The sequence below is a fragment of the Protomyctophum bolini genome (genome assembly GCF_963924005.1).
Source record: "Protomyctophum bolini genome assembly, chromosome: 6".
NCBI lineage: Eukaryota > Metazoa > Chordata > Actinopteri > Myctophiformes > Myctophidae > Protomyctophum > Protomyctophum bolini.
The window spans coordinates 30,264,768-30,278,591 of record NC_137867.1 but is presented as its reverse complement, the minus strand read 5'-3'; the positions used below and the strand labels follow the sequence as shown (position 1 = coordinate 30,278,591).

General features: G+C 43.8%; 1 protein-coding gene across 7 annotated transcripts in view; it reads left to right on the top strand.

The window, feature by feature from the left end:
• The window catches only part of fbrsl1 (fibrosin-like 1), a 400,645-nt gene that overhangs the window by 345,298 nt on the left and 41,523 nt on the right, over positions 1-13,824 (top strand). The window lies entirely within an intron of this gene.

Here is a 13,824-nt window from a genome sequence, read left to right as displayed (position 1 = left end):
GTAGCTTGTGGTCAGGGCAGTGGCTCCAACCCCTCCCACACACACACACACACACACACACACACACACACACACACACACACACACACACACACGCCACACACACACACACACACACACACGCCACCCACACCACCACCCACAATCCGTCTGCCCTAATCCACCAAAGTCTCATTCAGATTTAAATGTCAGTGAACAGGGAAAAACAGGCTACATATGCGTGTTGTTTTTCGTGCGGGCACGGAGCGGCACTCTCTGGCCGACCCCTGCCAAAGGCTTAGCCCTCCTACATATTGGCTCATTAGAGGAGATTTGGAGGCTCCCTGCCACATGCTCCCACAAAATGGGAACTTCCCCTCCGGCTATACAAGCTCGCTGACAGCAGGCCTGTCCTGTAATGGACGCCAGAGAGAGAGAGAGAGAGCATGAGGGTGAGACAGATAGACGGAGAGGTCTGTCAGCCACCCACCCAGACAATAAAAAACAATGCAGTGTGTGGTTGTGCACTGTAAAATGATGAGTGCTCATTTAACCCATTTTGGGTTAGATTCTAAAAATGTCTTCTACATCCTGACAGTTTTCTGAAAAAGCTATGTTTCTATGTCAGTCGTTCTATTTTTCAATAGCTAAAGTATAACATAATGCTTAGTTAAAAAACCAAAAGGGGTTCCCGCCCAGAATGGGTTAAATCTGAGAGTGTACCAAATGTAAGGGTCTATTTGGTTACATCTGTGAACTCTCAAATGTAGATGTACACTGAGGTTCTTACTGTGTGCTCATGCATGCACACTTAGGATTATTACAGTTAAAAAACCCACATGCGTGTGGGTTTTTTATGCATTGGGGAATCCATGCATCCACATGTGTACATTATTACAGTTGTGGGTGCATGCATGGTTATACTGTGTGTATCTACATTTGCATACTGTGTTGTGCACATCAAAGGCTTAATGGTGCCATCTGTACCAGTATATTATCTAAATTCACGGACTGTTACAAACTTAAAAATCAGGAAATCAAATTTATTTATGGAGAAATGTTTGGTCCTTATTTTGGATTTGATATATATATATTTTTAGTTTAAAGGAATATATTGCTGAGACTAGTGTAACTACAGTATTTGAATCTGTGATGGTACCACAGAATGGGAGCTACACAGAATGGGATCAATGGGATATGGAAGGGTGGGGTATGTAGCTCTCCAACTGCCCAAAGACAAAGGAGGTATGGCACTGCCAAGTCACAAATAAGACCTCTGACATGTTGGTGGAACGCAGATTGAATGACATAGAAACAAACTTTAATAGCAACGTTATTCATGAAAATGGAAAAAATACTGGATCCAATCACTAACTTTATAGTTCAGATCTGGAACATAGCAATAAAACAACATAAATTGGAAAGAGAAACGAGAAAGAAGTTGGACTGCATATGAGCCCGATTTAAAACAGGACTTAAACAATGTAGTCCGGCAGCCAACAGCCTTCTTTTGTTCAAAGTGGGAAAATTTGCTATATCGTTTTTTTATTGACCTAAAATATAGTCTATAGAGCACCAAAGTCTGACGTCACTTCCAGTAGAGGGCGCCAGTACACAGTTTCATGTATTTTTTTATTTGCATTGAAATCACCATAGGGAGATTTTAGGTCGCTTCATATAAGAACTGTGTTTGAAAGATAAACTGATCATCCCGGCCTTTCTGTCAGGGGGGTGGCTGTGCGTCGTTAATGATGTCCATTCATATTTGATACAGCCAGTTTCTGGAGAAAATGGAATTACTTTAGCCGCAAAAGAAACTACATGTGAAAGCAATGTCGCTGCTAATATACGTCACGCCCAGCTGTCAACACATTGTGTTCCTGAGATTCCTCGTTGACGTAAGCTCAGCTGGCGGTGACTCGACTCGAGTCGTACTAACCACGAAACATTAAATATCAATACAAAATTTTAAAAAAAACCTGAATTAACATGTCAGTTTCTGTTGTGCGACGGGCAGCTGCAACCACCTCCTACCCGGAAATGTGCTTATTGTGTTACTCTTTGGGTATATTTGTACATTTCCACCTTCAGTCGATGCTTCATATCCATATGAGTGAAAAGGCCGGGATGATTGGTTTATTTTTCAAACACTGTTCTTATATGAAGAGATCTAAAATCCCCCATCCCCCATTCAATGCAAATAAAAAGTACACAAACCTGTGGACTGGCGCCCTCTACTGACAGTGACGTCAGGACTTCGGTGCTCAATATACTAAGGCTGTCAAAATTATCGCGTTAACGGCGTTAATTCATTGTGTTAATTCATTGCGTTAAAATATTTTAACGCAATTATCGCATGTGTCTTGACCCGCAGTGTTGTCCCTGAACATGTGTGAACGTCAGTCTCTGACAGTTCACTTCGTTCAACAGTGTCCCAGATTTACAGAGTTTTCTAGGTGAAAACCAGCTAAAACACACCCTAAACAGGCCTTAATATGTAGCTGAAAAAACACCAATCTGTCCCGACTCCTGACAGCAAATTAAACCATCATAGAGTGATCTCTGATGCGCGCAGCTCAGAGTGTCAACTCTATATGTTGATGTGCGCGCCGCTCGCGCTGATCCAAGACGCAGAGGTAGAACATGTCGTCATGTCCCGACACAAAACACTGAGGTAAACTTGATGTTGTTTGATTAAACACAACGAGCCACGCTGCCACCCAAAACTAGCTTCCCATAGCATATTATTTTTGCGTCTGGAAGCACTGTGTAACGTCGCCTCGGCCAACAAAACACAGCTACTTTTGTCATTTTTGCCTTACATAGGTTGTTAATGGTATAGTCACATATAAACTCCTATAAAAACAATGCTCAATACCGACAGCCGGTCAGCAAGTGGATTCATGAATGTATATAGACAATATTTTAGGCCAATAAAAAAATATATATATATACCACATTTCCCACTCCACACCCCCGGCTGCTGGACTAATGGACAAACAGGGGTATTGCGGCAGTACAATGGTCTAGGAAGGAGAGCAATTTCCTAAACGTAGAGAAAATTACGACCTGGAGAAGCATGTTTTTCTTTCGTTTTTTTACACCTACAAGTTGGAGGTTATAATGAGAAAAATATCAAAATGGACCTGTCCAAGTAAACAAATGAAGTTATCAGGGTACTGACTAACCACTGAAGCCCTATTAGTCGTACAACGAATGGCGAGAAAAGCAGATCTGCAAGCAAACATTGTGTTGCGATGTGACATGTTGTGAGCTTGTATATCTGCCATTAAAATAAGCCTGCCCAAAATAGAGATGCCAAGTTGAAAGTGGCTAATGCTTATGAAATGATTGGGCAAAATAACTTAACATAGAAATGACTCATGGAGAAGGGCACGATGTGTATGTAAGATACACTACTAGCTCCTGGATATGGAAATAATTCAGTTCAAGAATTTAATCAAATTATTGTCAGATAGGCTATAGGATATTGTGATCATTCTAAAGACTATGGGGTGGGGGTGTACTTTATCTATTCAACAACCATGCTGGAGGTTATGTGGACCCTTTATTATACATGTATTCTGGAACTGCCAGAAGATGGAAAGATATGGGGATAATGTATGGATGGATGGTGTTGAATGATACTACTAGGATATGAAATATCTAAGACTTCTAGTGTACTGTACTTAGAAAATGTTACTCGAGAGAATATTCAGTATACAGTATATACTTAGTTAAAGTATTACTAGAGCTATTTAGTCATATATAAGCTAAAATGTAGGCATCATATACAGAAAACAAAACAATCCTGTGTTTCTTTTGTTTGTTTATTGATTAAAAAAATGTACTTACAGTGACAACATCAAAACACTGTCATACATACAGTACATACACTCGAGCACGAACCCAACATAATTACATCACCAACCATAATGAATAAATTGAAGCTGAAAGTGAGATGATTAATATTATGCTGTTACATGAGTAAGATGTGTAGCCGTAGCCGCTAACAATAAAATGCACACCCGTGTGAAGTGAGGGGCACTAATATATTGAAGTCTAACTCATGTTGATTAGGTGATGTTAAGGTTGATGTAAACCAAACGGTGCCAACACAAACATTAAACGCCATTAACAATAAAGAGACAATATGACGTAATGAGTTACATTATGACGTAAATTTTCCCTTCATTGTCAAAACAAAACAAACATTGAACTAAAGACAAACATTAAACCTGTGTATAGGTTTAATGCACAAAATGGGAGCGTGTCCGGATTTGGCTGTAGAGAGGTGTGTGACGTCTGGGAGGGTGAAGTGTGGCGCAGAGGAGGATAGAAGATGAGATGAGGTGATTGGGAGGTGAGAGCATGCAGGGATGTGGATGGGAGAGCAAAAGGGGGAAAGAGCGGACGAGGGGAACGAGGAGGTGATGGGAGGTGAAGAGCAGTCTCTCAGTGACAGATAGCAGCATGTTTCCCCGCAGGGCAGCGACCAGGAAGTAGGACCATTAGCACAGACTACAGCAGCGAGAGGCGGAGGGGGGTGGCCGTCCCAGGAGGCCATAAGAGTTGGTGATGGAGGTCAGGATATGGGCGGATCTGTTTCTGTGCGACAGATTGGACAGATATGTTGCCCCGTGTCCCATTTGTCCTAGAGAGGTGACACTTCGGTCCGGATGTCCACCTAGACATATCAAGCAATTTAGCCTCCAGCATCCATTTTTTCCCATTCCTTGGCTTTCAGTGGAACTGCGATGCAGCTATATTTCAGTCATTCTTGTCATAGTGCCTGGTGATGGTTTAGTGCTGCTGGATAAGACCACAGTAAAATAAATTGTATTTATCAATGTGACATACCGTACAATAGATGCAGGTTTAGCCTTTTTCATGTCAGTGGAAATAAATACGTCGTCATGATATTTATAGCTCTTTGATAATAGATCCACCATTGCTTTTCTATAATCATATGCTGAATATATTTACACCATTTATACAATATTCATAATTATTTACTGGCAAGAACAAAACCTAGCAAAATCCACTAAAGGTGTTGAATGGCTTTGACAGTGTGTAGTTGTCCTGTGCAGAAGAAAAACAGGCCAAACCAGCACCAGACAAACCAAACCATATCCACTCTGCCCGAATTCTCCTCCTCGCAAAGAATAAAATGAAAAATAAGACAGAAGAACAGAGACAACCCTGTGGTGTCGATGACCTGTGACCGACTAGACTAGACTAGAGCCTCACGAAGCCAGTCATGTGTTTGCCTGCTTCTCGCCCCGAACAACGACTTCCAGACAGCTCTGCCGTGTGACGACGCTTGGATGCGTGACTTAGAAAGCAACTAGACCACATCAGGCTGCTCCAAGCTCCACTAGACCGCTGGACTGCTGCTGCTGTCAGCTGCCAGTGTGCTGCATGCGCTTGTTATTTATCTACACAGCCATATAGAAATGTATGGCTGACTGTGTGCTTCTTACACATAGAGTACTGCGGAGGTTTGCACTGCAGCTACAATATAGGGAGAGAGAGAGAGACCCTTTTTTGTTAACTATGTCTCTATCTGTTTTTTCCTTCCCTTTTTTTGAGGGGCGCTAGCCCATCCTATGCCCAGCTTTGTGTGTTTGTGTGAATTTTAGTGATGATTTTGATTGGCTGGTCACCTCATAGCGATGATTTTATTGGCTGATCACCCCATAGCGATGATTTGATTGGCTGAGCAAAGTACATTGAGGATAAAAAGTGAGGGAATGAGAATATGTATGATGATGTATGATGATAAGAGCACTTCACACGGGTGTGATTTTGTATATCTACTACTAACTGATCAACGCGAAAACATTTTTATTCCACCCCCCGCCCACATTTTTTCTATTCAAATTGATTATCGATTTGTTTTTATAATTGATTAAACTGATTAGTTTGATTAACCGTTGCACCCCTAATTTGGCAGTCCTGTCCATTCATGTGTCTGTCTAACCATCTGTCGGTCTTTGTTACTTTATCAATCTTTTACACGTACGTACGCACGCACGCACACAAACAAACGCGGACACACGTTCCCAGCTGGAGAGGGCCTTTGTCACGTGGGTTGGCTCAGACTGTGTTAATGTGAGTGCTATGTGCTCACAGGACCCTTCTGAGGATTACTCCATACAATCCCATAAGAGAGTTGTATGGATCAACTGCACCCTGCCTGGTTGATTAGCGTATGCGGTTGTGTGTGTTTGCATCTAGGTGTGTGCAATGTCTGTGTGCTGTCTGTCTTGCACTCTGTGTGCGTGTGCCTCATGATGAGGAGGAATTATTCCTCGCCTTTCTCTTTGCCAGTGTTATTGTCTTTGAGATGTAATAGGTTGTTGCGCAGTGCCTGTTAATCGCTGTGTGTGTGTGTGTGTGTGTGTGTGTGTGTGTGTGTGTGTGTGTGTGTGTGTGTGTGTGTGTGTGTGTGTGTGTGTGTGTGTGTGTGTGTGTGTGTGTGTGTGTGTGTGTGTGTGTGTGTGTGTGTGTGTGTGTGTGTGTGTGTGTGTGTGTGACGTGTGTTTACATGTGCGTGTGCGTGCATGTGTACGGAGTGCAGAGAAGCCCGTAGGCTGTTTTCCCCTGGTTTACTATGCAGCGTATGGGTCCCATTACCAGTCTGGCTTGAGCTCCCCAGGGACCGATGGAAAGCCCACTTCTCTCTGATCACCAGGCCTGTCGAGCTGTTGTCTAGGAAACACACACACACAGCCAGACAATATACACTACCTAAACAAACACACACATGCATACAGATAGATGCACAAATACAACCGCACACACCAACACGCAGCTGTTGACTAGTGCCCCTTTTGACTATATTCATGCAGCAGCCATTTTGCTCTTGCGTCATACTTTGTGTGTGGAACACCCAGAACTGCCCTCTGCCGTATGATTACGGTGTATTCTAAGCATTTTCTATTAGCTTTTCTTTCATGCTGCAGGGCTGTCAGCGCTCCTATGTTTTTAGTAAACAGTTATGAGCGGAGACAGTCGCAGGGTTTTGCACAGAGCCCTCCACTCTGTCACGTTAATGACAGGCTTAATAGAGGAGGTGGCTTAATAGAGGAGAAGACAGAACTTACATTGTAATCAACCCAAGGCTAGAATGCTGTAATTACCCACACAGAACACAGGCTTGGGGGCAAAAATCCAGACACCCTAGCCTATCTTCCGTTACTCACATTTACCTGTCTTTCTTCTAGGTTTTACTAGGTTTTACTAGCCTCTTGACAACCTGTTATAGCTGCAGTCTAATAGCACGTAATGCAGGCACGTGCCATGCAATTCTCCCTGAATGTTGTTGCCTAAGAGAGCTTGCAGATGCCAGCTTCTGGATGTCAAGTGATGTGTGTTTCTCCTTTCCTGGAAATGATTGATTTCCTGTAGGACGATGTGTGTTTGAGTAAGAACACAAAGATCACCCGTGACCTTTTCAGGGCTGCTGCCTTTTATTGGTTCTTTGAAGACTATGTTTAAGTCCTCCTGAACATGTGTGTGTGTGGGCACCCTGTCAAAGAGGCAGTCCTCCTGAACATGTGTGTGTGTGTGTGTGGGCACCCTGTCACAGAGGCAAGATAAACATTTTGGCTTGGCATGTTATCAGACTCTGCATGCTTCACTCAATTAAGAGCGTCTGCTAAATGCCTAAATTGTAAATTAGGGGCGGGCATGCAATTTCTCTGCCCTAGAAAGGCAAGCATCAGTTAGTACTTTTTTGATTTATCTTGAAGGTCATAGATGGGGTTCCAATCTCAATAACGATAAAAAACACCATAAATGATCCAGACTAATACTTTTGGTTGGACAGGAGATAAACTTTTATGTCGTCTAGACTTCTACAGTGGGTCACTGTGCTAATCTCATGTAGAGTAAAATGAAACTGAGATTCCCTTAGTAGTCAGTGGATATTAATAAAATCTGGGAATACATTTCTTACCAAGACTTTTCTTCACCAATGTGTTTGTAAAGGTGTCTACTAACATATCCCACATTGTTTTCTATTCAACCACCCTAGGAGAATTTTTGACAGCTGCTGAAAGTTGGGGTACCAAGCTGTGTGCCAAAACTAATGCTTGGAAGAGGCTACAGCATAATGAAATTTAGAACATTGGTTGTTGATGGTATCCCAACTTTCAGCAGCTGTCAAAAATATATATAGAAACCAATGTGGGATACGTTAGTAGACACCTTTAAAAACACATTGGTGAAGAAAATTCTTGATAAGAAATGTATTCCCAGATTTGACATTATTCTAATAATATTCCCTAGGGGAAGTTTGGTTCTACTTTTGGTTTGGTTCTACACACTGTGTGTGTGTGTGTGTGTGTGTGTGTGTGTGTGTGTGTGTGTGTGTGTGTGTGTGTGTGTGTGTGTGTGTGTGTGTGTGTGTGTGTGTGTGTGTGTGTGTGTGTGTGTGTGTGTGTGTGTGTGTGTGTGTGTGTGCGCGTGCAAATACAGCAACTCTGCGTCTGTGAGTCCAGTTTTGGTGGCTGGTGGCCCGGAAAGGATTCTAACTACTGCAAAGCATGGACCTTGTTTAGTGTGCGGACCATCGGCCTCGGCCAACCTGGGCCCATCTTAGGATAGTGGGAGAAAATATTGCTGGGGAAAAAAATTAAACCTATTTCTGAAGTGGATTTGTGCCCTTGTAATCCTGATTAATTTTGACCCGTCGTGCTCATTTTAAACAGCGCATTACAGTAAGCGTGAACACAGCAAGCCGCGGGGCGAAACCGGGAGCTTAGCGGCTTTGCAAAGGCTTAGCTGCAGATGGCATTTTAAGCCGGACTTAATAAATTGTTTCCATTAAACTTACCGGCCCACACATACTGGATTAGGCCTGGCGGAACAAAGGAAGGAAGGATAGAGCGAGCAGACAGAGAGAGAGAGACGAAAAGAGAGCAAACACACACAAACGTTACCGCCACCATGCGCGGCTGCCTCCATGCTAAAGGCTAACTTAGTGGATATTTGTAGGGTGAGGGTAGGGTTAGCCTACGCGTCATATTTTGTGAGATAGAGGGCCTTTAGATACGGGTATAAAAAATGCTGGCTTCAGCCATCTCCCGCTCGTCAGGGACGTTGGAACAATTTGCTTAATTGACGCTGAAAGAAACCAGCAAGCAAGCAAACAAACAAAAAAATTGCATAAGCCATTTAGCTTGGCAGTGGATTTAGAGGGCCTTATCCTCCCTAACTGTTTATATTTAAACACAGTACAGTACCATACAAATACTGGTTACCATAAGGATTTAGCATTTAGATCTGCCCAGGACTCATCGCTGTCTTTACTGAAGCCTTTTTGCACACAAATCCAATCTGTGCTATTGACAAAAATCGATTCCTCACAGGCTGCGAAACGGCAAAAAAATGCTTGATCCTATACGCACATAAACATGCATGCGGTGAGCTCACGCCTCGGCCCCTTAGGTCTCATTATGTGCTACACAGTCCACGGTCCCCCTGTGCCGAATCACTAATCAAGCACCCTGTCTGCAGGTCTGGCTTCTCAATAGGTGTTGAGTGGCCTTTGTTCCTCGGCTGCTGTTTTCGGCATGTCAATAAAAAGAGGAGAAAGACACTTCCATTCCTCCTCTGGCACTTTTATTTGTGCTAGCCAGATATACGTAGGTACGGGGACCAAGCTCTTCACTGCATGGTAACAGTACTAATTTTTAAATTTTGATGTTTATTTTATTTGGAAAAAGCAGTGCAGTATAGAAAGCATTTCTCTTAGATATAGACAAGGACATAAGTGCATTTCCCAGGGGGGGTTTTTCCACCCCTTTTCTCTCCCTCCCCCCTCGTCCCCCGTCATCCCCCCTCCAAGTGACTCCATCTCCAATGCCTCTGTATAGTCCTCGCTTTCTTCAGATGGAATACATATGGCATCAAGGCAACACGTAACGAGGGCAACATCACTTCAGAGCGTACATTTCAGAGGGAGAAATAGAAGAAGAAACTAAGAAAAGACAATGACAAAAATCTAAAACGAAAGTATTTACATTATTGCTGAGGGGAACAAAAACAAAACAGCTTTGGACTTCGACCATGAGAAGAGGAAGGGTGTCTTAATTTTCTTTTAACACAGTCGGGCAATATGTACTATCCAGTTGTATCCAGATGTATGTTAATTCTTCCATTTTGAGGGTGTGATTGGGTGTGGGTGTGATTGGGGTTAGCCATCTTCTTGTTATTTACTTTTTGCTGGCTAACAGTACTAATTCTACACACAGTCCTACCTCCACTCTGAAGGGGCAGAGGAGAGACAAAAGAAGAAGGATGGAATGCTAGAGGGGGTGGATGGAGAGAAGTGTGAGGTCAGGGTGCAAGGTGTACGGGGGATCTGGGAGCCAGGTCGGGGCTACGATGGAGTAGATGAGAGCATGTTTTGTATTCATGGGCCAGCGTTATACTCTGACCAGGTCATTGTGATGTATCGCTAACCTCAGTGGCCGACCGGGCACGCTCTGTTTGTGGCCTCCCTGCCCCATTAAATAATGAATGGAGGCTGACCTTCTGACCAGCTAATCTAAGCTTTTCGCTGTCGACTCCAGGCGAAGTGGTAGGTGGATAGAGATGGTGGCTGCCTGGCGAGGTGGGGAATGGGGGGTGGGTGGCTGACTGCTAGGTAGATAGAATGTGGCTGGCTGTCCAGATGACTGTGGGATAAATGAATGGGAGGGACTTCCACGTAGAGGGAAAGTGTGTGACTACTTGACTGGCAGTTTGGCTGCCTGCCTGGCTGGATGGCTTGCTGGCAGGCAAGCAGAAAGCTGGGGTGGACATGACGGGTTGGGGGGAAAAAGCAGCAGGCTCACATCCAAGAGCTTTGTTTCACACACCCAGATTAAAGCTCCTGAATTAAAAGCAGCCATCAGCATCACCACTGTGGAATCTAAGCCTGGTGAAGCTCAGCTACCTGCTCTTTGATTTGTTTGACAAAGCACAGCAGCCGGCTGGTTGGCTGGAAATGCTTTCTTTATCACCAGGGGACTGACAGCCCTCGTATTGACAGAGCACTTATGACCTAGCTTCATAGGTGTTAGTCATTTGGCACCCAAACACACGTATATGACAGGAAGACTTAAGAGTGCATGATGCAGAGAATGCTGAGAAGGAGGGTAATAGTTATGTATGCAAATCCTGTTGGCTTTCCCCAATGCCACCTCACCTGCTACTGAGCCTGAACCAAAGCTAATGTCTTCCCCTGAGTCAATTTAAATATTAAACAGGTGCAAATCCTTGGAGACAGAAATGCTTTATGTGTTTTTCTTTGGAGTATAGGTAGAGGTTCAGAGAAAGGAAATACATCTTAAGAGTTAAAACGAACAATAGGGGCCATGTTTCTTTATTAATCCTTGGGTTATTATTGTTCAGTCACAGGCACGCTCATGAGCTAGGTGATTTGTTTTTTTGAGAAACAATATTAATGCCCCTTTTATTGATAGCACTAATGCTGTTTGTGCAGCCATCCCTGTCGGAGAGATGAAAATAAATAGGCTGGAGCGCGGCGGAGATAAGACACGCGTTTAATTATTAATTGAGCCATTACTGACAGAGATTGCCTTTTTTGATTTAAGGCAGGAAGCTGGCTTCAGGGGAGAGAAAAAGCAATTACAGAATTCCCTGCTTGCACCTCAGCTGCCCCTCCTTTTCACCATCAAAAAAGAAAAACATACACACGAACCCCTGTTAAACTGCAGTATTCCATAAATTATTTTAATTCTCCTTCAATATTTATTGCGTTTTAAATTGCGATTACGTCGTCATGTACTATTTATGGGCTGAGGCAGTCTTGCAAAGGGTACATGGAAGGGTGGTGGAAGGGGTGGGGGCACATTACCCACAATCCCTCCTTGGTTGCCTGTCGACTTGAATGTCTGAACTGGAGGGATTTGTTTTGGTATGTGTTTCAGTTCAGGAAGTGATGTGAAAGCGACACCCGTGCTGCTGACAAGTCACCTGTTTTTCAAAGGCTTATTTTGAGACAGAAAATGTAATTGATTCAGTAATTTCCAGTGTTCTTAGCAGGGCCAATTAGCTGGCTTGTAATGTCATTGCTGATATTTCACGCTATGCCCTGGTGCACTCTGCAGCCCCTTTAGACCCACTATTAGGTCCATTAGGAGAAATGCTTTATCAGTGACAAGCCCCCGCTGTACATCAAATATTAACTTGACAGCAAGAGTAGCAGGCCAATGTTGGTCTCTGCTATGACCTCAGATCAGACACTCGCAAGTCAATGTATTCCCTGCTGTCCCCTGCCTATAATGCAATGGATGTCAGGGAACCCGACACCTGTCTGTTATGCTTATCGCTGCCTGTCATCTTGTCATCGATGTCAGTGGGCCTGTGGGTGGTGATGGACTATTGTGACAGACCAATGTCACTGAAGGCTGTGTGATTAGGGCCTTTTGTGTGGCTTGCTGTTCATTGACTGAATATGGATCGAGCTTCAGCCGTAGTAGGGAGAGCAATTACAAGATCACTAAAGGACAGGAGACCGAGGGTTAGCAGAAGGTGTCAGGGACCTGACTGGAGCTTTTTAACTGCCTCTCTTTAAACCGTACCGTTAAATGATTTCTGTTTACAATACTATTACATCTAAACGAGCCTTGGTTTGAATCTCAACAGAGCCTCTTCTCATCTGTCTCCCCGCCGCACTTCCATTCTGCTCACTGAACTCAAATACAGTACAATATAAAAGGGAGTCAAGTGCCCACTGCTTTCTTACAAAAAAGAAAACATCTCTGTACACAAAAGTCTTTTCCTCCAGCCAGCAGATGTATCAGGGACCACCTGAGACCCCTGCAGCTCTGTTTCTCAGGTCGGCGGGTTAAACGATAAACTGCCGGCTCACTGCCATCTCTGCCCTTTCCAAGCGTGTGATTCCTATCACCTTTACACCTCGCGAGTGCCCACGTGTGTGTGTGTCTCTGTTTGTGTGTGAGCGCTTTGCCACTGGCAGCACTGAGCAACAAATCAGAAAAATGAAATAAGAAAGCAAAACCAGGCGCATCTGTTTGCCACGACTGTGACCTGAGGCGACATGTGCACTTCACTTCCTTATACCACGGCTGACATTTCTATTTGTGCGCCTGAGCGCACGGCGGGCAATAACGCACGCTTGATGAGGAAATGGGGAAGTGAGCCGTGTGCCCTCAGATCGGCTTGCTATCATTGAGGCAAGAGGGTGAGGTATTGTTTAATATACAGTGTGAGTTGGCTCAGCCTGCAAGGTTTTCAAGAGATGAAAAGGGGCTGGTTCTGTGAATGACTGTAGGGGATAGTCAGATCTTTCTGTCTTCCTCTGCTTACTGTAGTGTATTGCTTCATCCTAAAACAAAACCTCAATTGTTTTGTCCTGGAACTCCACTATTTGTCTTTCTCTGACCATACCTTTGGTGTACACTCTGGTTGTACTGTACATGTACAGTAAGAGCATATAATGTTGAATATGTTGGATTAACCTCAGTGGCCAAACTAAGCTAGAAGAGGCTGTATGAAGAAATCCCTTGAGCAGGACCGTAACCCCATTAGTTGTAGCTTTCTCTTTGTGCAGTTCACTAAGATGTAGCTTGCCCTCCTGAGTCCCATGTTCCTTTAGGTGATCTATGGTCAAATTGCACCTGTGCCTCTCGTATACAGTCTCCTTTCAGCATCCCCTCTCTTCAATAAAATACTGTTACATCTATCCACGTGTTCCCTATAGAACAGTGGTTTTTAAACCTTTTTGTGCCCAAGGCACACCAACGGGCAAGTTAATGTCCCAAGTCCCTGTTAAAATGCACTGTGTTGGGAAATAAGCATGCATGA